This window comes from Schistocerca nitens, chromosome 2 (genome assembly GCF_023898315.1).
Source record: "Schistocerca nitens isolate TAMUIC-IGC-003100 chromosome 2, iqSchNite1.1, whole genome shotgun sequence".
Lineage (NCBI taxonomy): Eukaryota > Metazoa > Arthropoda > Insecta > Orthoptera > Acrididae > Schistocerca > Schistocerca nitens.
In genome coordinates, this window is record NC_064615.1 from 285,400,300 (window position 1) to 285,425,526 (window position 25,227).

The window sequence follows — 25,227 nt, forward strand, 5'->3', positions numbered from 1 at the left end:
AGATGGGCACAAATTACTTGATTCAAAACCTAACCTGTGGTGAATATTTGAAATCAAGAAACCAATGTACCCACCAAGGAATTAAAGCCAATCTCAGATGATGTGTCATTACTTGTCACAATGTCATCTCATGTCACACACAGTATTTGACTAAAACGTTAATGATCAAGACTATTAGTTCCTTTCTCAGACAGCAAAGAGGAATGGGTTGCGCAAAGTTAGGAAATAGGAAATCACTTGGACCCTAGGATGAGTGTGATTTACTTGTAACATATCAAAAACAAGAATCAAACTCTCAAGAAGGTTGTCCATAAAAGTCACACCAGGCACATAATAGAAATAAAAACTAACAATGGAGTTAAGACCCAGAGTCCAATAAACAGGACAAATAAAGGCATGGGAAAGATAAAAATAGCATATAAAAATAACATCAGAAAAGCATTTAAAAGTTAAGACAGTTAGGTAAACATAAGGAAGAAAATTATTGTTCTCCTGTTTTTATCTTACTTATTTAGTTTTAATCGAGCCACTAAATTTCTGTTCCTTCCGCTCTTGCCCTTCCTATTTTCATTAATACATTTTTCACTTCTGTCTCCATTTCTCATGATTTGCTTCTGTGCCTATTTATTGTTAATTATCACTGTTTGGTATGCGAACGTTGTGCAAAAGAATGTTGCTGCTTCAAAAGTTCATAAAATACTTATTTCTTACATTGTTATTGGATAGGTAAAAAAAATCTACTCACCCAGCAGCAACAGGACAACACACACATTAAAGAGAGAAGTTTCACTTATGCAAGCGTTCAGACACACTTTCCTCTTCATCCCATCCAGTAAGTCTCCCCTGACCCAGGGTTCTGAGTGATTTTTACAAACTCTACCCGTTTTCCTAAATCTCTCAAGTTCCTTCCCCTTCAAACCTTCTGCTGGAAGGAGCAGTCACTGGCTCTGGAGGGTTGCCTAAGTAAAACGTTTTTTTTTTTTTAATTTTGTGTGTGTGTGTGTGTGTGTGTGTGTGTGTGTGTGTGTGTGTGTATGTGTGTGTGTGTGTGGTTTTTTTTCCTGCTGCCACTTGGTGAGTAGCTTTTTTATCTATTCAATTACATTATATTGCCAAAACATGATTTTTTTGTTGTTATTCCTTACACTGCATTATTATGGGTACAATCACCAGTACAGATATCCAGGTTTCTCCAACCATCAATGTGCACTTGCGAGTGCCACACATATCCATCACTGTACCATGTCCATAGCAATGGCTTGCATTGTGAGTAGTTTCCAATCTTGATCATCTGAGATGGATGAAGCCAAATGTCTATACATACCCAGTGACTCTAGCAAATACCAAAAGAAAGAAACTGTAAACTTAAACTCCAGTGAATAGCATGAACATAGAAGATCCTTCATCACATCTGCTACACATCCACTCTGGACTGATTTCCCATATTTAGTGCTATTACTTGGAATTTGTACTGATGCTGTAGAAAACTCTTCTTCATCTTTGTTTTGTTTTCATTTTTCTCAAATTTCTTATATGTCTTACTGCCCTACCTTAAAATTTCTAAACCTTTCCCCTAAATGTCACAAAAGTGTTCCAGTTTGCCTTGTCTCTCCCTTCCATAACTAAGTGCAGTTTCTCGATCATTTGTCTTACCATTATAAACTCTCTTAAGTCAATCTGATCTCTACCCAGTACCATCAACCAATCTTTCTGTTCTTCTGACTTTTATAATTAACAGAACATTTAAAGTACAAGATCCTAGAATGCTTGTGTACTACTACTGACATTTGTCCACTTGCACTTTCTCCAGCAGCATGAACCCCAACCTCTGATGTTCCACATCTTTGCTAGCCCTCTTTTTTGCCTGAATGTTTCTGGAAGCACTGCCACATAACTACATCCATAGTTGCAACAAAAAGTGGAGAAACAAAAAATGACAGCTTTGACAGCACACAGGGTAACAGGGTAACAGTCACAAAATATCTGGACTTTCCCCAGGTCCCATTGAAACATAAGAGGTCTGTAAAACTGTAAAACAAGAAAATCTCATTTCAGGTATTCATAAAATCCAAAAGTATTTTTACAAATGTGCTACACTGGACAGAACATTGTTTGAAAGTCACAGAAACTGAAGAGATGCACATTGAGGGAGACAGACAGGTTACTATCATGTATTGTACACATAGTATACGGACAGAGAAACGGCAATAAACACAAAAAGTGTAACAAAGTGCTATGGTGTAGAGTTAAATGAGTACTGCATTAAACAGCTCTGAGTGGTGAGCTTCAGTGTTACATCTGATAACATTCTGAGAGTGTACAGGACCCCAATAAGTTAGTTTCAATTATAGACAGCATTTACTTCTATACCAAAATTCACACAAACACTTTAAAACCCATCTTATGTTGTGTGGCAGAGTGTACTTGTGTACCACCATCTTTTCCCCCCTTTCCTATTCCAATTGCGAATGATCCATGGGAAGAGCATGACGAGTTTATTAAAAATTTGCCACAGCTGCAGTACATATATTTTGGCGATCAGTTTCAAACCGACTGGTTCATTCTCAAGACTGGCCTACTGAGGTTACCCTGAAAGTGCCTGATCTTAATGACAACCATCTAAAATTGGCAAATACATGCATCACACAGTGAATGTGGATAAATATCCCTATATACCTATGCTCACTAGACGAGTAAGAAACAGTTTGAAATCAAACTGACTCGTATAGTGAGCATATGTGTATTGTGACATTTATCCACTATCACTGTGTGATGCATGTATTTGGCAATTTGAGCACATGTGTATTGTGACATTTATCCACTATCACTGTGTGATGCATGTATTTGGCAATTTTTGATGGTTGTCATTGAGGTCAGGCACTTTCAGTACAGCCTCAGTAGGTCAGTCCTGAGAATGGACCAGAAGGTTCAAAACTAGTCACCAAAATATATGTACTGTAACTGTGACAGATTTATAATAAACTCTTCATGAACTAAAAGGGTTGCTGGTCCCACATCAACAGAATGTTGAAATTGCATAAATGTTTGTAAGCTTCTATGAGACTCAAATCTCTATAATTTTAGCTTTATGATGTTTTTGAGAAACATCTGTAAGAGGAAGCAATATATTGGTTGTGTCTTCCAAGAATGTACACTCACAGAATTTTAAAGGTAAATTACACAGTTATGGATAACACTTTACTTGCAGTGTGCCACTGCTGTTAGATGAATATCTATGATGTGTTAACAGTTACTAAACAAACCTGTGATGAAATGTGCTACACTCCTTTAGATCATCTGCATTTCCTCTATCAACCCTTCCTGGTATGGTGCTAGGATAACAAGCAGTAGTCGAGAATCACAAAAGAAATGTTTATAATTGTTTCCTTCATGGGTGCACTACACTTCCTGAGCATTCTTCCAATTACTCTCAGTCAGACATCTGCCATTCTTACAAATATTTTTATATGGCTGTTCGACTTTAAATCATTCTGTATGTGTAATGTCAGATATTTAATGGATGTGACTGTTTCTGGTGATTGATCAGCAGTCATATATTAGTTGACCTTTCAACTTATTTACATACTATATGTTACATTTGTGTACACTGAGGGTCAACTGCCTTTTGCCGATCTCTGCAGGTCTTCCTGCATTTTACTACAATTTTCTAGCATTGTGATTCCTCTAGATATGACAGCCTCTTCTAGAAATACATTAAAACATAAGAAATTGGAAAAAAGTAGGAAATTAAGAAGATGGGACCTGGATAAGTTGAAAGAACAAGAAGTTTTTGACAGTTTCAAAGGGAGCATTAGGTAACAGTTGATTAGAACAGGGGATAGGAACACAGTAGAAGGCAAATGGGTAACTTTAAGAGATGAAATAGTGGAGACAACAGAGGATCTAACAGGTAAAAAGACAAGGCCTAGTAAGAATCCTTGGATAACACAAGATGTATTGAATTCCATTGATTAAAGGAAAAAAAACATAAAAATGCACCAAATGAAGCAGGCAAAAGAGAATACAAAAGTTTGAAAAATGAGATTGACAGAAAGTGCAAATGTCTAAGCAGGAATGGTTAGAGGACAAATGTGAAGATTTAGAAGCATAATTCTCTAAGGGAAATGTAGATACTATAATGAAATGGCCTTCCCCAAAAGTCATAGGAAATTTTTAATACCACCTTTTTATATGGATCTGGATGTTTGTCGGACGATTTGGTGCTTCCTACGACATTATAGAGATACACACACAAGTGTCATTTGACTCAATTTGCTAGAAAGCTGAGTATTTTGTGAAGATTTGTAAAATGCTTTTGGAGGAATGTACATTGTCATCATTATCGAGAGACTGTCATTAACAAAATTACGTACAAATGCTTCACTGAATGTATAATAAAGAAATTGAAGGGATAAATATTAAAATGCTGTGGAAGTGTTGGCATAGGTGGCCGGCGCCTCTAATTACCATAATTACAATCGAGTAACGAGTTAACACAGAAAAGAAGCTTTATAATAAGGAACAGCTTAAAAGTTATTACCAAGTGATGTATTTTCATTTGTTATTTATTTTTATGTCTTCCTCTGAAATTAATAGTCTTTGTAATTACATTTCTAATTACATTTGTAATTTACATTTCACAGTTTTCCATTTTCAGCCTCAAAGGCTGTAACTTTCTCATATGCAGTCAGTTAAAGCACAAGATTTGTTATATCATTGAATGTTAGGAACCAAGTCCATACTGTAATTAATTACATAACTAAAATAATATGAGACACATTATTGTAATTCAAGTTCAGAATGATTTTCTTATGGAAAACTAAAGATATTACTAGAAAATATTGTTATTCAAATATTGTATTTTATACCTTATTCAGCTGTAACATCAATTTCTTTATGTTTTGTAAATTTTATTTGTAATATTGAAACTGTACAAATTTAACAATGCTTTATTTTGGAAGCTATTGTTAAAATCCTATATAAATGGATGCACTGAGACTGCGAGTGAGTTGTTGAGTCTGCTTGCGTGTCTGTTTGAAAGCCAACCTGTTAGGTCAGTTTGTCAAAAGAGATCATCAAAATGAACTCCAGGAAAAAGTTAAGTAATTTTAAGTAACGATCAAGAAGTATGGTGTATCATTGTAATACCACCTACAGTAAAATTAAAGAGGCCTTTGGAGAAAAGAGAAGCAGCTGTAGGAATATCAAGAGCTCAGATGGGAAGCCAGTATTAACAAAAAGAGGTGAAAGGTGAAAGCTGGGAAGTGTATATAGAGGATCTACAGGGTGAAGTGAAATTCGCACACTCTGGCTTCGCAACGCAACTCCTCACATGCCAGCAATAAAAAAGTGTCAGTCACAAAATTTCGTTCGGCGAGTACATCTGGCAGAAAAAGGATGTTAAAGAATGGCAACCTAGCAATGCTGTAAACACGTGTATGGTAACTTCCTCTGTCGGCACATATTAGTACAATTGGTGCAGTGGATAGAGTTTTGGGTTAACATGCAAGAGATCGATGGTTTGACCCCGGGTTGAGGCATATGTTTTTTTATTTGGCAAACATGGTCCAGGTGGTAAGGTATCTAGCACCTTAATCATCAACAGCAATTACAGCAGGTCCCCTAGAAAACATTTGCACTTACGTTCTACGTCATGGGCACAAATTTATTTGCACCACTTCATCTACTAGATGTGAAACCTGTTTTCTTTATACCCTTCTCCAATGGTCCCATAGATTAGTACCAACTACTATTCCTGCTTCGTTTAAGTCCATTACATTTCGTTAGGGTCTTACCTTAGCAATAGGACCAGCAGTGTGCTTTGCGAATAATGTCCAAACTCTGTTGTTTGTATGTGGTATCGCCATGGTCCCACTAATTATGCCTTTCAACACTGACTAGTAACGGCATGCTTTTTAGTACATATCTCAATGCATTATTATTATTATTTCTCTTTCCTGTCTCAGATGTTATTTCTGGTTAAAAATGGAAGGTGACGTGGACATTGATCAAGCCTGACTTCCTTTTAACTGTACGGTATATGTTACATTGCATTTAGGAACTTTCGGGTAATTGAACATGTATCAATAATTACGGATTTCTGTAGTTGTGTATATAAGTTTGGATGTAGCTGTATTGCATTGATTTACTGGTGGATATTGTGTGGTAAGACTCCTGTAGTTGATAGTATAATTGGTATAATGTCAACTTTATCCTGATGCCACGTGTCCTTGACTTCCTCAGCCAGTTGGATGTATTTTTCAATTTTTTCTCCTGTTTTCTTCTGTATATTTGTTGTATTGGGTATGGATATTTCGATTAGTTGTGTTGATTTCTTCTTTTTATTGGTGAGTATGATGTCAGGTTTGTTATGTGGTGTTGTTTTATCTGTTATAATCGTTCTGTTCCAGTATAATTTGTATTCATCATTCTCCAGTACATTTTGTGGTGCATACTTGTATGTGGGAACGTGTTGTTTTATTAGTTTATGTTGTAAGACAAGTTGTTGATGTATTATTTTTCCTACATTTGTCATGTCTTCTGGGGTATTTTGTATTTGCTAGTATTGTACATCCGCTTGTGATGTGATCTACTGTTTCTATTTGTTGTTTGCAAAGTCTGCATTTATCTGTTGTGGTATTGGGATCTTTAATAATATGCTTGCTGTAATATCTGGTGTTTATTGTTTGATCCTTTATTGCAATCATGAATGCTTCCGTCTCACTGTATATATTGCCTTTTCTTAGCCATGTGTTGGATGCGTCTTGATCGATGTGTGGCTGTGTTAGATGATACGGGTGCTTGCCATGTAGTGTTTTCTTTTTCCAATTTACTTTCTTCGTATCTGTTGATGTTATGTGATCTAAAGGGTTGTAGAAGTGGTTATGAAATTGCAGAGGTGTAGCTGATGTATTTATACGAGTGATTGCTTTGTGTATTTTGCTAGTTTCCGCTCGTTCTAGAAAGAATTTTCTTAAATTGTCTACCTGTCCATAATGTAGGTTTTTTATGTCGATAAATCCCCTTCCTCCTTCCTTTCTGCTTAATGTGAATCTTTCTGTTGCTGAATGTATGTGATGTATTCTATATTTGTGGCATTGTGATCGTGTACGTGTATTGAATGCTTCTAGTTCTGTGTTACTCCATTTCACTACTCCAAATGAATAGGTCAATATTGGTATATCATAAGTATTTATAGCTTTTGTCTTGTTTCTTGCTGTCAATTCTATTTTCAGTATTTTTGTTAGTCTTTGTCTATATTTTCTTTTAGTTGTTCTTTAATATTTGTATTATCTATTCCTATTTTTGCCTGTATCCTAGATATTTATAGGCATCTGTTTTTTCCATCGCTTCTATGCAGTCGCTGTGGTTATCCAATAAGTACTCTTCTTGTTTAGCGTGTTTTCCCTTGACTATGCTATTTTTCTTACATTTGTCTGTTCCAAAAGCCATATTTATATCATTGCTGAATACTTCTGTTACCTTTAGTAATTGGCTGAGTTGTTGATTTGTTGCTGCCAGTAGTTTTAGATCATCCATGTATAGCAAATGTGTGATTTTGTGTTGGTATGTTCCAGTAATATTATATCCATAATGTGTATTATTTAGCATGTTGGATAGTGGGTTCAGAGCAAGGCAGAACCAGAAAGGGGTTAATGAGTCTCCTTGGTATATTCCACGCTTAATCTGTATTGGCTGTGATGTGATATTATTTGAATTTGTTTGGATATTAAGTGTGGTTTTCCAATTTTTCATTACTATGTTTAGGAACAGTATCAATTTAGGATCTACTTCGTATATTTCCAATATCTGTAGTAACCGTGAGTGGGGTACACTATCAAAAGCTTTTTGGTAATCAATGTATGCGTAGTGTAGCGACCTTTGTTTAGTTTTAACTTGATATGTCACCTCTGCATCTATTATCAGTTGCTCTTTACATCCTCGTGCTCCCTTGCAACAGTGTTTTTGTTCTTCATTTATAATTTTGTTCTGTGTTGTATGTGTCATTAATTTCTGTGTAATGACTGAAGTTAATATTTTGTATATTGTTGGTAGGCATGTTATGGGGCGATATTTAGCTGGGTTTGCTGTGTCTGCTTGATCTTTAGGTTTCAGATAAGTTATTCCTTGTGTAAGTGTATCAGGGACTGTGTACAGGTCTGCAATGTAACTGTTAAATAATTTAGTTAGATGTGAATGTGTTGAGGTGAACTTCTTTACCCAGAAATTTGCTATTTTATCTTTTCCAGGGGCTTTCCAATTGAGAGTAGAATTAATTGCTTATTATCATTATCATTATTATTATTGTATCAATTAATGACGCAGAACAATATCTGTCAGAGGGGTAATGTGTGTTAGGTGGAACAGCACGCAGGACTGATGGCATGTTTATACTGTATGCGCTGTCCACCAGACAGGGACTAGTTGCGAGAGGAGTAACACGCCCGTGACAGACTCCATGTACATGCATACCGGCATCGAATTTTCTCATTGTAAACCTCTAAACCAGAGGGGCAGATGCATGGCATACACAAACAATGAATATGTGGATATGCTTCTGGTCCTTGGTGCATCTGATAACCAGGCTTGTGTTGCAACTCTTGAATATGCTGCTAGATATCCTCATCGATGGCATCCAGATAAAAATGTGTTTCATCTCTCCTTCCACCATCGCGTGACAGAGGTCATCCACAGACCCGCCGTACTCCAGCTACTGAAGAAGCTATTCTGAGGTCATACACCAAGAACCTTGGCAAAGTACACGTAGCATAGCGAGGCAGCTGCATGTCTAACAATGCACGGTCGTTAAGGTGCTGCACGGTCGTTAAGGTGCTGCACGAGCATGGGCTGCACGATTATCATCATGCTTTCACACAACACCTGCATCCTGTAGACTGCCATCAGTGGACGCAATGCTGTGAATGGGTCAAACAACAACAGGAAGCCAACGATAACTTCGTGAACACCATAATATAGTTGGATGAAGCAGCATTCACTCATGAGGGAGTCTCAAATATGCACAATGCCCACCATTGGTGTGCGATTAACCCGCACATCACCTGCGACCACGGAAATCAAGTTCGCTTTGGTATCAATGTCTGGGCTGGAATATTGGGCGACAGGTGTTTGGACCCCTACATGTTTTACCTGACCAGTTACCTGCACGAAGGTACCATGCATTCCTCTCAAACTATCTGCCTGATGCGCTGAAAGATGTTCCCCTACATGTTCGGGCAGAAGATATGGTTCCAACATGATGGTACACCTCCACATTCTGGAATTAATATGTGACAGTATTTGTACAGAACATATCCAGGGAAATGGCTCTGACATGGAGGTCCAGTTGTATGGCCAACACATTCACTTGACCTAAAGTCCCTGGATTTCTTCCTGTGGGGTCACCTGACTGAGCAGATATACTCTACTCCATTGACGAATGTGGAAGAATTGGTAGCGCGTGTTCATGCTGCTCTTGATACGGTGAACGCAGCTTTGATGCGAAGGGTCCAAATCCGGCGGGTTGCACAATGTTTGGACATGCAGGGAGGTCGCTTTGAGCATCTGTTGTTCTGAGGACAACATATTCTGTTGTGAAGGTCATTAATATGGACATCATTATTGTCACTGGTTGCTAATGTGCAACAACTGAGTGCTCATATTACATGAAGTATAAATGACCAGTAGATCATGTGTTATTGTACTGTGCTATATTGATATTGTTTTTGTAGTTATTCTGTCCTATGACAGGTCATCTGTTTCAACTGCCTATTTGTTCGTGTAACCACATATTTGTTATGGTCAGTGTTACAAAACATTGTAAATTTAGGATACATGTGACCCAAGAAATGGTGTCTATTACAGTATGAAATGTCAGAATGAAACTAGCAAATAAAAAAAATGTGCCCCAACCCAGGAGAGAACCCTCAACCTCCTGCATGCCAACCAAAACTCTATCCACTGCACAAATTGTACAGCACAACTAATATGTGCTGACAGAGGTAGTTACCATACATGTGGTTACAGTGTTGCCAGATTGCCACTTTTTAACATCCTTTTTCTGCCAGATATACTTGCCGGATGCAATTTTGTGACAGACATTTTTTTATCGCTGCCATGTGAGGAGTTGCACTGTGAAGCTCGTGTGCACAAATTTTGCTTCACTCTGTATATAATGGGGATGAACTAGAAGGCAAGATTATACAATGGGAAATTCACATATATGAAGATGAGATTGGAGATATGGTGATGTGAGGAGAATTTGACAGAGCTCTGAAAGATCTATGCCGGAACAAGGCCGCAGTAGGAGACAATATTTCGTCAGAACTACTGATAGCCTCAGGAGAGCCAGCCATGACAAAACTCTTCCATCTGGTGTGCAAAATGTATGAGACTGGAGAAATACCCTTAGACTTAAGAAGAATGTAATAACCACAGAGTCTGGTAGCTGAAGCCTCACTACAAGCAGCAGCAGCAGTGCATGATGGGAGAGGCAACAGGGTGGGGGTAAGGAGGAGGTGGCTGGGGTGGGGAGGGGAGGGAGGGTGCGGGGGACGGATAACAGGTTGGGGGAGTGGGATGGTGCTGTGCTGCTGGGGAGCACGCAGAGATGAGGTGAGGAGAAGGTAGGGCAGCTAGGTGCAGTCGGGAGGTTAGAGGGAGGGTGGGGGAGAGTTGGGAGGGTAGAGGAAAAGGAGATAAGCAAGAAGACTGGTTGTATTGGTGGAATAATGGGCTGTGCAGTGCTAGACTGGCAACAGGGAAGGGGCTAGATGGGTGAGAACAATGATTAATGAAGGTTGAGGCCAAGAGGGTTACGGGAACATAGGATATATTGCAGGGAGGGTTCCCACCTGCCCAATTGAGAAACACAGGTCTTGGTGGGAAGCATCCATATGGCACAAGCTGTGATGCAGTAACTGAAATGAAGAATGTCGTGTTGGGCAGCGTGCTCAGCAACAGGGTGGTACAGTTGTTTCTTGGCCAATTTGTTGGTTGTCATACGCACATAGAATGCAGCACAGTGGTTGCAGCTTAGCTTGTAGATCCTCGGAGTCCATCTCTTTCCTCACACCTACAGCTTCCTAAACTCCTACCTTCTACATGCTTCGTAAAGTACATAAACCCAAACACTCAGGATGCCCCATTGTGGCCTGCTACTGTGCCCCAGCTGAGAGAATCTCTGCTCTCGTAGACCAATACCTTCAACCGATTACCTGGAACCTACCCTCTTATACAAAAGATACCAACCACCGACTCTCCACAGTTCCTGTCCCTTTACCACATGGAGCCCAGCTCATCACCTCCCTTTAAACTAACATCCCTAATGCCTGTGGCCTTACTGCAATTGAACACTACCTGTCCCAATGCCCGATGGATTCCAAATCAACAACCTCCTCCTTAGTCACCATGACCAGCTATATCCTCACCCACAATTGCTTCTCCTTTGAAGGCATTACCTACAGACAAATCCAGGTATGGCTATGTGCACCCACATTGGCACCATCCTACGCCAACCCATACATAGGCTATCTAGAGGAATCCTTCCTAAACACCCAGAATCCTAAACCCCTTGCCTGGTTCAGATTCATTGATGACATCTTTGCAATCTGGATTGATGGTGAGGTCACCCTATCCACATCCCTCCATAACCTCAACAGCTTCTCCTCCGTTCACTTCAACTGGTCCTACTCACTGCAAGAAGCCACCTTCCTAGATGTTTATCTCCACCTCAAAGATGGCTACATCTGCACCTCTGTCCATATCAAACCTACTACCCACCAGCAGTATCTCCACTTTGACAGGTGCAACCTTTTCCTTACCAAGAAGTACCTTCCATATAGAGATGGGTCGAACTCATTCATTCCCGTGAAGTACTTCATTCATTTCACTCTTTGCCGTGAAGCGTTCAAATGAAGTAGTTCATTCATGAAGTACGGAAGCCTGGCGAAGTTGCTCGCTTCGCCTCGCTCGTACAATAAAGCTTCGTAATACTTCATATTTTTACCAACAGATGGCCGAACTATGCGGTAACGTGCACGCAACGTTTTGCGTCTTACAGCGTCTGAGTTAAATACAGGATGGTCGAAGGGGACAAAGGAAAGATAAACAGAGAAGCCTGTCACATATAAAGAAGGTATTACGTTTAATTTTGCTCGACATTTTCTCATGAAGCGCCAAAAAGTCTTCATCTGCCAAGTGAAACCTTATTTGTTGTATTTATGGACTGAAAACTTGGGCTACAAACGAAATGCAGTCCAAGTTTATGTTCCTTTTAAAATTTAATCCAAAATAGAATGAGTATGTTTACCACTGTCACAAAGTCTATATACCTACGTTAAGTAATTATTCAGAAGTTTTCCGGGATTTTATTTTTATTGAGAATAATAACCCTCTAAATTCAAAACGTAAACTGTCACCTGTAGTCATTGGTACGATTTCAGGTAAAATCCCTCTTTATTTTATTCGAAAGCAGTTTTTGTGTCTGTTCACGCTTATACAATGGCAAGCAACACGCGATCGCGTAAAAGTAGTGAAATTTGGGGTTTCCTCGCCGATTTAGGTTATGTGAAAGCAAAGTGCAACTGTTGTTCTAAGTGTATTTCACCGTGCGATTCGTCGACAGGCAGTACAGGGAGGATTGAAGTGAAGGGAGAATGACTGACGTAGCGCCAATGTAGTGGGAGAGGGAGAGGGGAAGAGAGTGAGTGAACAAACTAGAAAAAAAGTGTGGAGTGTACTATCTGTGGAGAGTTTGAAGTGCCAGTTCATTAAAATTGAGTGGTTAGTTCACACTTCACTGGAGTGAAGCGTTCATTTAAACGACTCATTCACGAGCTCCCCATCACTACTTCCATATAGCCTAGCCACCCATGGTCGTCGCATCTGCCGTGATGAGCAGTCCCTCTCGAAATATACAGAGGGTCTCACTGAGGCCTTTACAGACTAATTATACTCCCAACCTTGTACAAGAATAAATCTCCTGTGCCTTATCCTCCCCATCACCCACCACCACCTCCCAAAGTCTCACTGTTCGGCCACAGAGGAGCATTCCCCTCATAACTCAGTACCACCCAGGACTGGAGCAACCGAATTACATTCTCCACCAGGGTTATGACTACCTCTCATCTTGCTCTGAAATGAGAAATGTCCTGCCCACTACCCTTCCCACCCCTCCCACAGTTTTATTCCACCAAACCCACACAGTATACTCGTCCATCCCTACACAATCCCTGCTCCCAACCCCTTACCTCATGGCTCTCATCCCTGTAATAGACCTAGATGCAAGACCTGTCCCATACATCCTCCCACCACCACCTACACCAGTCTGGTCACAAACATCACCATCCAATCAAAGGCAGGCTACTTGTGAAGCCAGTCATGATCTACAAGCTAAGCTGCAACCACTGGGCTGCTCTCTATGTGGGTATGACAACTAACAAGCCATCTGTCCGCAAGAATGGCCACCGACAAACTATAATGAAGAAACAACTGGACCACCCCGTTGCTGAGCACGCCACCAAACACAACATTCTTCATTTCAATGACTGCTTCACAGCCTGTGCCATATGTATCCTCCCCACCAACACCTGCTTTTCTGAATTACACAAATGGGAAATCTCCCTGCAATATATCCTACATTCCCATAACCCTCCTGGCCCCAACCTTCGTTATTCATTGTCCTCACCCATCTAGCCTCTTCCCTGTTCCCATTCCAGCACTACACTGTTCCACCAATACAACCAGTCCTTTTATTTCTCTCCTTTTCTGCTATACCTCCCCCTCCCCCCCCCCACCAACACCTCTCTCCCACCCTCCGTCTAACCTCCCGACTGCACCTAGCTGTCCTACCCTCTCTCCACCTCGTCCTTGCACCCTCTCCAGCTGCAACCACCGTCCCCCACCACTGCCCTGCTACCCCTCCCCCCTTCGCACCCCAGCCACCTCCTTACCCCCATCCAGTTGCCACTCCCATCATGCACTTCTGAAGCTGCTGCTCGTAGTGTGGCTTCAGCTGCCAGACACTGTGGTCATGTGTGTGGGAGTTGCGTTTGCATGAGTGTACGAGTGTGTGTGACATCTATTTTTGACAAAGGCCTTGTTGGCCAAAAGCTTACTTTGTGACAGGCTTTTTGTTGTGCCTATCTGAGACTCAGCATCTCTGCTATATGGTGAGTAGCAACTACCCTTTTCATAATATTGGTACATTTCTGAAGAAGAGAAATTTGCCAACATTGAATATAGATTTAAGTATCAGGAAGTCTTTTCTGAAAGTATCTGTCTGGAGTGTAGCCATGTACAAAAGTGAAACATGGACGATAAACAGATTATACAAAAAGAGAATAGAAGGTTTCAAAACATGGTGCCACATAAGAATGTTGAAGATTAGATGGGTGCATCACGTGACTCATGAGGTGGTACTGAGCAGGATGGGGGAGACAGGAACTTTGTGGCACAACTGGACCAAAAGAAGGGATTGGTTGATAAGACACATTCTGAGACATCAAGGGATCACCAGTTTAGTATTGGAGGGAAGTGTGGGGGGTAAAAATGAGAGAGGGAGACAAAGAGATGAATGAGTAACCAGATTCAGAAGGATTTAGGTTGCAGCAGTTACTCAGAGATGAAGAGGCTTGTGCAAGATAGTGTAGCATGGAGAGCTGCATCAAACCAGTCTTATGACTGAAGACCAACAACAACAGAATGGAGTATTTCAGATTGGTCTTTGATGTACAAGGAAGAGCAGAGAATTCAGTAGGAAAATACGCAACTTGTGCTTTCTTTTTCCAAGATCTGTACTGTTTCTGTCACCATGGCTTACAAAGTTGATCTGACACATGTAGGCGAAACTGCATTATGGAGCTTCTTTAGGTTACAGTTTCTAGAGTTCTGTAAATAGTCTTACTGAATGTACACTATCAAGTATTCAAATAAATTGGATCACACAGTATTATGTTTTTTGCTACATCACAGTTAGTCTTTTCACTTTGTTTCCACATTCATCTCCTCTGCAGCTATCAAACATAATTTCCTCTAAGTCACAGAAGTGATATCTCTTGTCTCGGGTATTCCACAGTAACCTGTTCTCATTCACAAAACCTGTAAGTTTCTCTACACCAACAATTGATAGTCAAGTGCAAAAGACAGTCAGACACAAGCCACAACAGATGCTCACTTGCACCAGCTATGTCCAACCAATCCCATTTCAATGGGATCTGTCTGTCACCAGCCACAAGCAGTGGATGCAGCCCTGTGACAAAACACGATAAAGCCTTGGAATTAGCCAGCCGCTTGCACTCATATATGACCATCCAACTGGTCGGACCTATGTGGTGCCAATGGATGTTAAACTTAAATGCTATTCTACATGCATGATAGGGTGCAGGGCAGACAAAACTTTAAGGATAGTGTTTCAGGAGGCAAGATTGGGACATCGAGGTCATAAGAGACAGAGCACAAGCCCAGATTGTGACAAAGATGGGGAATGAAATCAGCTGTGCCCTTTCAAAGGAACCCTGCCCTCATTTGTTGGGAGCGATTTAGGAAAATCGCGGAAAACCTAAATCTGGATGTCCAGATGCGGATTTCAACAGACATCCTCCAGAATGTACATCCAGTGTAGAGTTTCTGAAGAAATTTAAAGACTGAATATGTTTGCAGGACATGTTGTGCAAGGATTATAGCAATATAGATATGTGGGAGTATCCATCTCGATGCAGTCTCCATAGATCCTCTACCATGAGAAGTGAACAACCTTTGGACTGTGCAGAGAGAGAGAGAGAGAGAGAGAGAGAGAGAGAGAGAGAGAGAGAGAGAAACTCATCTGAGTCTTTGTCCAAGGCAGTTGCATGTATTTATGTTGGCTAATAAAGTTTACATAAATGTATCCATTGGATTTGTTATTTATGGCAGTAGTAAATACTGGCCCCTACTATGGTATACCTACAGATGCAAGAAATGCAGCACATTTTTCATATTTTAATGAATCCATAAGGATTTCATGTCACAGAGAGAGAATAAGTCAGTCAATCTTTCACATTTCTGTTTTTAGGTTTTACTTCTGATACTTACTGGAAATGAAATATAAAAACCAAAATATCGACACTTAATAGTCATTAATTCATAAAATATACTTGCTTCATTGCTATAGGTGTTAAAAAAGTCCAGCCAATATCCAAGCCGTCTGCTATGATGAGTAAGTGTCAGACCTTTTTTTTTTTGCAAATCTAACAGTTGCTAAATGCTTCATTTCTTCTTTGAATCCAAGATACAGTATTAGAAGTGACCTGGATAAAATAGGAGCAGAAACTGGGCGCACAAATGTGGGGTTTGTGGAGGTCTTTCAGTGCCATGATCAGCCCTGGGTAAATACTGCTGTAAGGCATGTTAACACTGAGCTGAACAGGATGCTCCAGACACCAGCAAAATCTCACGTAAATGTTGTTCCAGTTAATGCCATTTGTAGGTGGGGACATACTGCACATGGTGTGCACCTGAATGTTGTTGTTGTTGTTGTGGTCTTCAGTCCTGAGACTGGTTTGATGCAGCTCTCCATGCTACTCTATCCTGTGCAAGCTTCTTCATCTCCCAGTACCTACTGCAACCTACATCCTTCTGAATCTGCTTAGTGTAGGCATCTCTTGGTCTCCCTAAACGATTTTTACCCTTCACGCTGCCCTCCAATACTAAATTGGTGATCCCTTGATGCCTCAGAACATGTTCTACCAACCGATCCCTTCTTCTGGTCAAGTTGTGCCACAAACTCCTCTTCTCCCCAATCCTATTCAGTACCTCCTCATTAGTTATGTGATCTACCCATCTAATCTTCAGCATTCTTCTGTAGCACCACATTTTGAAAGCTTCTATTCTCTTCTTGTCCAAACTATTTATCGTCCATGTTTCACTTCCATACATGGCTACACTCCATACAAATACTTTCAGAAAAGACTTCCTGACACTTAAATCTATACTCGATGTTAACAAATTTCTCTTCTTCAGAAACGCTTTCCTTGCCATTGCCAGTCTACATTTTATATCCTCTCTACTTCGACCATCATCAGTTATTTTACTCCCTAAATAGCAAAACTCCTTTACTACTTTAAGTGTCTCATTTCCTAATCTAATACCCTCAACATCACCCGACTTAATTCGACAGTGCACCTGAATAGGAAGGGAAAAAATAAGTTAGTTTCTCTATTAGCAGAAACTGTAAGGGGTGCCACAGTCACACATGGGGGTGATCCCTGTGGTTAATGGGTCCAGGCAGACAGGTTTTTTATGTTAAAGCCAAAGTCCAGACATACAACAATCACGATAAACAGAATAAAAGAAACTTCATGTACAGACAATAGGGGCAAATCTAAGGGCAGTATCAACTAACTTCATCAAAATATCATGGGAATAAAAAATCAAGTAGATGAGCTATTAGTGTGTTTAGATGATTTCAAAAATAAGAATGAGATTGATATACTCTGTCTGTCTGAACACCACTTAACTGTAGGGATGGATACTGTCAGTATAAATGGGTATAATTTAGCATCTTACACTTGTAGATCTAGGATGGATAGAGGAGGAGTTGCCATTTTTATAAAACAAGGGTATAAATACAAAACTGTAGAAGTAAGCAAATTTTGTGTTGATCAGTGCTTTGAGGTTTGTGCATGTGAACTTCAGCTAGATAATGTAGTATTGATATTAGCAACAGTGTACAGACTGGGAACTATGCATAAAAAAAGTTTGACTCACTATTATACTGTGTCAGACAAATAGAAAAAGTTATTAATCTGTGGTGATTTCAATGTAAACTTTCTAATTAATTCTTATAGGAAGGATGTAAAACAAATAGATGCTTTCCGTGTGGTAAATGGATTGTCAGACCATGATGCACAACTGATTAACTTACAAAACCTAACAGGGTGTATAATTCAGAAACCACTCAGTAAAATTGTGAGGTTGCTCAATACAGTATCTATAGAGCACTTCAGAGAAAGTTTAAGAAATGTTAATTGGGGAGATGTATATAATGAGCCAAATGATAAGTGCAACATATTTCTTGATAAATTTATATCCCATTTTGAACATTGTTTCCCAAAGACAATAACTAAATGTAACACCACATACTTTTCAAAGAAACCTTGGATTACTACAGGTATTAAAGTGTCTTCAGAAAGAAAAGGAAAACTCTATGAGATAGCAAGAACTAGCAAAGAGCCAGAAGTAGTTTTACACTATAAAGATTATTGCAACACACCGAGAAAAGTTTTAAGGAAATCAAGAAATATGTATGTTAGAGAAGAAATGAAGAACTCTGGCAATAAAATAAAATCAATATGGAATGTTGTTAGAAGGGAGACAGGAAAAGTAACCACTGGGGTAGGTAGTATTACTATTAAAGAGAAGAGACCATCCTAACCAACATTACACAAGTAGCTAATGTATTTAAAAACCATTTCTTAAGTGTAGGAGAAAAAAATTGGTGAGAATAGTTCAAAAGAAAAAGCCAGGCAGTACACAGAAGAGTCAGTTTTGAAAAATTTTAGTCAGATTAAGTTTCACCTAAAAACCGCTTGTGAATGAATTATTAAATCTTTGAAAAATAAATGTTCTGCTGGAGTAGATGACATCTCTAATAAGATATTAAAACAATGTGGAGCAATTACAGCTGATCTTCTGAGTCACATATGTAATCCATCACTAACTCAAGGTATTTTTCCATACAGGTTAAAATATGCCATTGTCAGGCCTCACTACAAAAAGGGGGACACCACAGATGTCGAACATTAAGAGCCAGTATCCTCGCTTTTCAAAAATCGTCGAGAAAATAATGTACTCAAGAGTGGTTGGCCATCTCAACAGTAATGGGATACTTAGTAAATCACAGTGCGGATTTCAAAAATGCTGTTCCACATATACAATTTCACTGTCCACATAATAGAGTCTTTAAATAGTAAAATGTCACCAATAGGAATCTTCTGTGACTTGTTCAAAGTATTTGATTGTGTGAACCATGACATTATGTTGCAGAAATTACAATTCTATGGTATAAATGGAATAGCATACGAGTGATTTCAGTCATACCTACAGAACGGGAAACAAAAAGTCTCTCTATATGGGTCAAGTGATTTAATTAAGTTTGCCATTTCATCTAACTGGGGTAAAAATTTACATTAGGTGTTCCACAGGGTTCAATCATGGGTACACTTCTGTTCTTGATATAAGTGAACGACCCCTTCTTATTTGAAACAAGAAGCTGAACTGACACTGTTTGCTGATGATACAAGTATCATCATTAATCCAGTAAAAGAAACTCCAACTGAAAGTGATACAAATAAGGTGTTTGGAAAAGTAATTAATTTGTTTTCTGCAAATGGGCTTGCTCTACACTTTGAAAAAAACACAGTACATCCAATTTTCTGCTGCAAAAAGTACAGTTCCTTCAATAAATATAACACGTCAATTAAGTCAGTAGACAAGGTAGAGCATATTAAGTTTTTGGGTGCATGTATAGATGAGAATCTTAATTGGAAAATTCAGATTTTGGATCTCTTTTATTTTTTGTGGTTTTAGGGTGCACAACTACAATGGTCTTTAGTGCCCAGACTAAATTATGAATGCACTGCGAGGCACAATGTTAAAACAGCAACGAAAAAGGACAACACTTTAAAAGGCACATTAACAGGCAAGGGATTAAAAGAAAACAGCATAATCAAATGTCCTTAGACAGGTTTGTCAAGTGGATAAAACGAAGAAAGCAAGCAGCTGCTCCTGGGTTATCCACTAAAATTTCATCCAGCGTACATGGCAGGCCAAGATCAATGTGCAGTGTATTAAAATTCGGAAAGGATGTTAAAATGTGGTGTACCATCAGCAATTGCCCACATGGGCAGAACGGCGCCGGCGCAGCCATCAGCAGATGGCGGTGGCTGAACCGGCAGTGTCCAATCCGTAACCGGGCCAAAATGACCTCTGCGCGCCGAGAAGGGCGTGAAGAGGTCGTCCAAGCCGTGGGGAGAGGTTTCAAGGCCCGAAGCTTGTTTTCAGTAAGTGTAGACCAATCGGAATGCCACAGCGATAAAATGCGCTGACAAATGACCCTGCTAAAATCAGATGAAGGCACACAACAAGAAGCTGTCTGAGGCTGGAGGACCGCAGCCTTGGCTGCGGCATCTGCAACTTCATTCCCAAGGATACCGACATGGCCAGGAACCCACATAAAGGTAACCGGAGAACCGTCGTCTGCCAGCTGCTGAAGAGAGCATTGGATCCGGTGCATGAAAGGGTGAACCGGATACGGATCACAGAGGCTCTGGATGGCACTCAGGGAATCAGAGCAGATGACGTAAGCAGAATGTCGATGGCGGCGGATGTAAAGAACAGCCTGACAGAGGGCAAATAGCTCAGCTGTGAAGACCGAACAATGGCCATGGATCCAGTATTTGAAACTGTGTGCCCCCGACAATAAAAGAACACCCAACACAGTCATTGGTCTTAGAGCCATCTGTATAAATGAAGATCGTATTAATGAACTGCGAACGAAGTTCGACAAACCGCGAGTGGTATACCAAAGCTGGGGTAACCTCCTTTGGGAGCGAGCTGAGGTCAAGGTGAACGCGAACCTGAGCCTGGAGCCAAGGTGGCATTTGGCTCTCGCCCACTCTAAAGGTTGCAGGGAGTGGAAAATCAAGTTTCTGAAGGAGGCAACGAAAGTGAACTCCAGGGGGTAGCAAGTTAGATACATACAACCCTTATTGACGGTCGAGAGAGTCGTCAAAAAAGGAACGATAAGACGGGTGGTTGGGCATTGATAATAGCCGACAGGCATACCGACAAAGCGGTATATCGCGCCGGTGGGTTAGTGGCAATTCACCGGCTTCAGCATGAAGACTCTCGACAGGCCTAGTATGGAACGCTCCGATCGCAAGACGTAACCTCCGATGTTGCATAGAGTTGAGGCGGCATAAGATGGACGGCCGTGCAGAGGAATATACAAAGCTCCCCTAATCCAGCTTTGAGCTGACGATCGACCGATATAGGCGAAGCAGAACAGTTCGATCTGCTCCCCATGACATACAGCTGAGAACATGGAGGACATTTAGGGAACGGGTACAAAGGGCAGCCAAATATGACACATGTGGAGACCAGCTAAGTTTCCTGTCAAATGTAAGACCTAAAAATTTTGTTGTCTCCACAAACGGTAGAGCAACGGGACCGAGATGTAAGGATGGTGGGAGAAACTCTTTGTAGTGCCAGAAGTTAATACAGACCGTCTTCTCGGCAGAAAAATGGAAGCCATTGGCAACACTCCAGGAGTAAAGATGGTCAGGACAATGCTGAAGGCAGCGCTCCAGGAAACATGTACGCTGCGCGCTGCAGTAGATCGTAAAATCGTCCACAAAAAGGGAGCCTGATACATCAGCTGGGAGGCAATCCATTATTGGATTGATCGCTATGGCGAAGAGAGCAACGCTCAAAACTGATCCCTGTGGCACCCCATGCTCCTGGCGAACGGCGTCTGACAGGACAGAACCCACACATACCCTGAACTTTCGATCCATTAAAAATGCACAAATAAAAAGAGGGAGGCGACCATGAAGGCCCCAAGTATGCATGGTGCGGAGAATGCCCGCCCTACAACAGGTGTCGTAAGCCGTCTCCAAATCAAAGAACACTGCCACTGTGGGTGTTTCCGCAAGAAGTTTTTCATAAGCCCAGCTGGCTTTCTTGCTTTCTTTAATAACACGACGACACTGCGCACATAATCGTTTATAATTAATACAATTCCCCATCGTATGGTGGCAGTTAAAGGTGGGTAAAGCACGTCGACGAGCACGTATAGCGTCTCTACATGCTGCGGTCTACCAGGGGACCGGTACGCGACGTTGAGAAGAAGAAGTATGAGGGATGGAAAAGCAGCAGCAGTGAGAATGACTTCCGTGAGGTGTGCAACCTGACTATCGCAGCTTGCGAAGTTTTGATCCTGAAATGTCACCCTGGAAGAGAAGAGCCCCCAGTCTGCTTTGGAGATGTTCCAACTAGTTGAGCATGGAGATGAGGTATGATGCAGGAGATGGATAACACAAGGGAAGTGGTCGCTCGAATATGTATCAGAAAGAGCGTACCACTCAAACAGACGTGCAAGTTGGGTAGTACATATAGAGAGGTCTAAATGGGAATAGGTGTGAGTTGTGTCCGAAAGAAAAGTAGGGACGCCAGTATTGAGGCACACAAGATTGAGGTGGTTGAAAAGGTCTGCTAACAGGGAGCCTCTCGGGCAGGATGCTGGAGAGCCCCAAAGGGGATGGTGAGCATTGAAGTCTCCAGTCAACAAAAATGGTGCAGGTAGCTGAGCAATAATTTGCATCATGTCTGCCCTAGTAACGGCAGACGACGATGAAATGTAAACAGTACAAATGGAAAATGTGAAAGTGGGGAGAGTAATTCGGACGGCAACTGCCTGCAGATCGGTGTGCAATGTGATGGGATCATATTAGATATCATCCTGGACCAGCAACATAACCCCTCCATGAGCCGGAATACCTGCCACAGGGGGTAGGTCAAAACGCACAGAGGTATAGTGTGCAAAGCCAATACGATCGCATGGGCGTAACTTTGTTTCCTGGAGAGCTACTACGAGCGGACAGTGCAAGCGTAGCAGCAACATTAAGTCCTCTCGGTTGGAGTGAATGCCACAAATATTCCAATGAAGAAGTGCCATCGTGAGAAGATAAAAAAAAAGGAGAAGCAAGAAGGGGTCACCTCGAAGGCCGCTGAGGGTCTGGCTTCGAGCGAGCACTGCTGCCGCTATCAATAGGCGGAGAGTCATCATCCATTTTTTCAATAGGTTCATCGGCCACCATGTTAAGATGTTCGGGAGGGGGAGCTTCCTCTGCCGGTGAACGGCCAGATGTTCAGCTACCAGCGGTGTGGTCAGGTGAAACGGATGACGGCCTGGGGCGGCAACCGCTGGGTGGCGCAGGAAAAGAAACGCGCCGTGGCGGAGAAGGAGAACTTTGCTTCCTATGAGCCTTCTTGGAAAGTCGTTTAGTCGAAGTACATGTCGATGGCTGGGAGGTTCGGGGTACGTAAGAAGTCTTCACGGGACGGTTCCTTCTTGAAGGCCCGTGCATCTGACTTCTGGGTCTTAGTCTTGGCAGAAGCTGATTAAGGTGCTTGTGTCTTAGGGGTGACAGGTGGAAGAGGAGACGTTGACCGGGCGATCTTAGCACTGGTCGAACGGACGACCGTAGAGCTAAAGATCAGATCGCATGTCTGCATCGATACCTGCCTGGTAGGCCGAGGAGAGGCGAGGACGGTACTGTATTTCCCCGCTGGGAGCAGCGTGGGCTTCCTACTAGCAAAAAGCTTGCGAGCAGCCAAGGTGGACACTTTCTCTTTGACCCAAATTTACTGTATACAGCGTTCATCCTTGGAGATGGGACAGTCGTGAGAGGATGCTGCATGGTCACCGTGACAGTTCATGCAACAAGGAGACGGAGGTGGACAGTCACCCTCATGGCCGTCCCTGCCCCAAGTGACGCATTTAGCCGCATGTGAACAAGACTGGCAGGTGTGGTTAAAACGCTGACACTGGTAGCAGCGCGTAGGTGTCGGGACATAGGGGGGAACAGAAATAACCTCATAGCCCGTTTTGATGCGCGACGGCAGCTGAACACTATCAAAGGTCAAGAAAAGTGTTCGGGTCGGTACAAGGTCACTGTCGACCTTTTTCATGACCCTGGGTACAGCCATCACGCCCTGCTCAGCGAGGAAAGACTGAATCTCCTCGTCAGGCAATCCGTGGAGTGATCTAGTATATACCACACCACCCGACGAATTCAAAGTGCGATGAGCCTCCACCCGGACAGGGAACATGCACAGGGGTGTGGCCCGAAGGAGTTTTTGTGCCTGAAAGGCACTCTCAGTTTCCAACAATAAGGTACCGTTACGCATCCTGGTACAAGACTTGACAGGTCCAGCTATGGCATCTGCGCCCTTCTGAATAACGAAAGGGCTGACAGATGAAAAATCCTTTCCGTCCTCAGATCTAGAAACTACAAGGAACTTTGGGGCAGGCGGTACTTCTTTTGTCACTGGTGGCTGGTCAAGTTTCAGTTTTTGGGCAGAAGTTGAGAGAGAAGAAGAAGAGAAATCCATTGCGGATGAATCCCCCATGATTGTCAGCGTCTCCGATCGCACACTCCTTCCTTGTGGGGACCCTCTCAGAGGGCGCTCCTGCCTTAGGTGAATGTTTACACCTCAGGTCACACCTCCCGAGAAAAGGACGGAGGGACCAATCGGCATGGTCGGAAGGTGTCGGCTCGGGCAATCACCCCTCCCCGGGCCTGCCCTTTACCAGGGGGTACGCACAGGTCCTACTTGTCTACCCAGGTGGAGGATTACGCTTTACCCTGTCACCGGCTACGCATGCGAACGCATGGGTCGGCCTTCAGGCACACACAGGGAGGAAAGAAAAATAGGAAAAAAAGGGACAGAGGGAGAGAAAGGACAGACTGTCTCAAACGCCGAGGCAGAGACCATAGGGTGGAAAAGAAGGCAAGGAGAAGAAGGCAAGGTAAAAAGTGAGGAAGACAGTGAGAGAGGGAGAAGGACAAAGAAAGGAAACAAACGAAGGAAGGAAGAAACCAGAATAAGCGAAAAACCAAAATGACCACAAATGTAAGTCGTTGAACTGTCCGTCTCTGGACACAGGCGCAAACAACCCCCTGGGGGGGGGGGGGGGATCCTTTTAGTCGCCTCTTACGACAGGCAGGAATACCTCAGGCCTATTCTTACCTCGGACCCGCAGGGGGATTTTGGATCTTTTAAAGCAACTAGGTTCAGCAACTTTTGCAATCAGAATAATTGCCAATTTTGAGGATATAGAAATTAGTAAGCTAACATACTTTGCATACCTTCACTCTCTGATGTCATACGGAATAATATTTTGGGTAACTTAACACTTAGACAAAAGGTATTCACTCCTCAAAAGAAAGTGGTTAGAATAATGTGTGGGGTTCATAGTTGCACGTCTTGTAGGCACCTTTTTGAAAGATTGGGAATTCTTAAAGCAGCCTCATAGTACATTTACTCACTAATGAAATTTGTTCTCAACAATATGGACCAGCTTAAAAAACAACAGTGACATTCATGATTATAATACCAGAAAAAAAGAAAGACTTACACTATCCTTTATTCATCCTATCTTTGGCACACAAAGGGGTCAAATATGCT

General features: G+C 41.7%; 1 protein-coding gene across 1 annotated transcript in view; it reads right to left on the minus strand.

Annotated features, from left to right (window-relative positions):
• The window catches only part of LOC126236035 (transmembrane protein 104 homolog), a 94,257-nt gene that overhangs the window by 21,782 nt on the left and 47,248 nt on the right, over nt 1-25,227 (minus strand). The window lies entirely within an intron of this gene.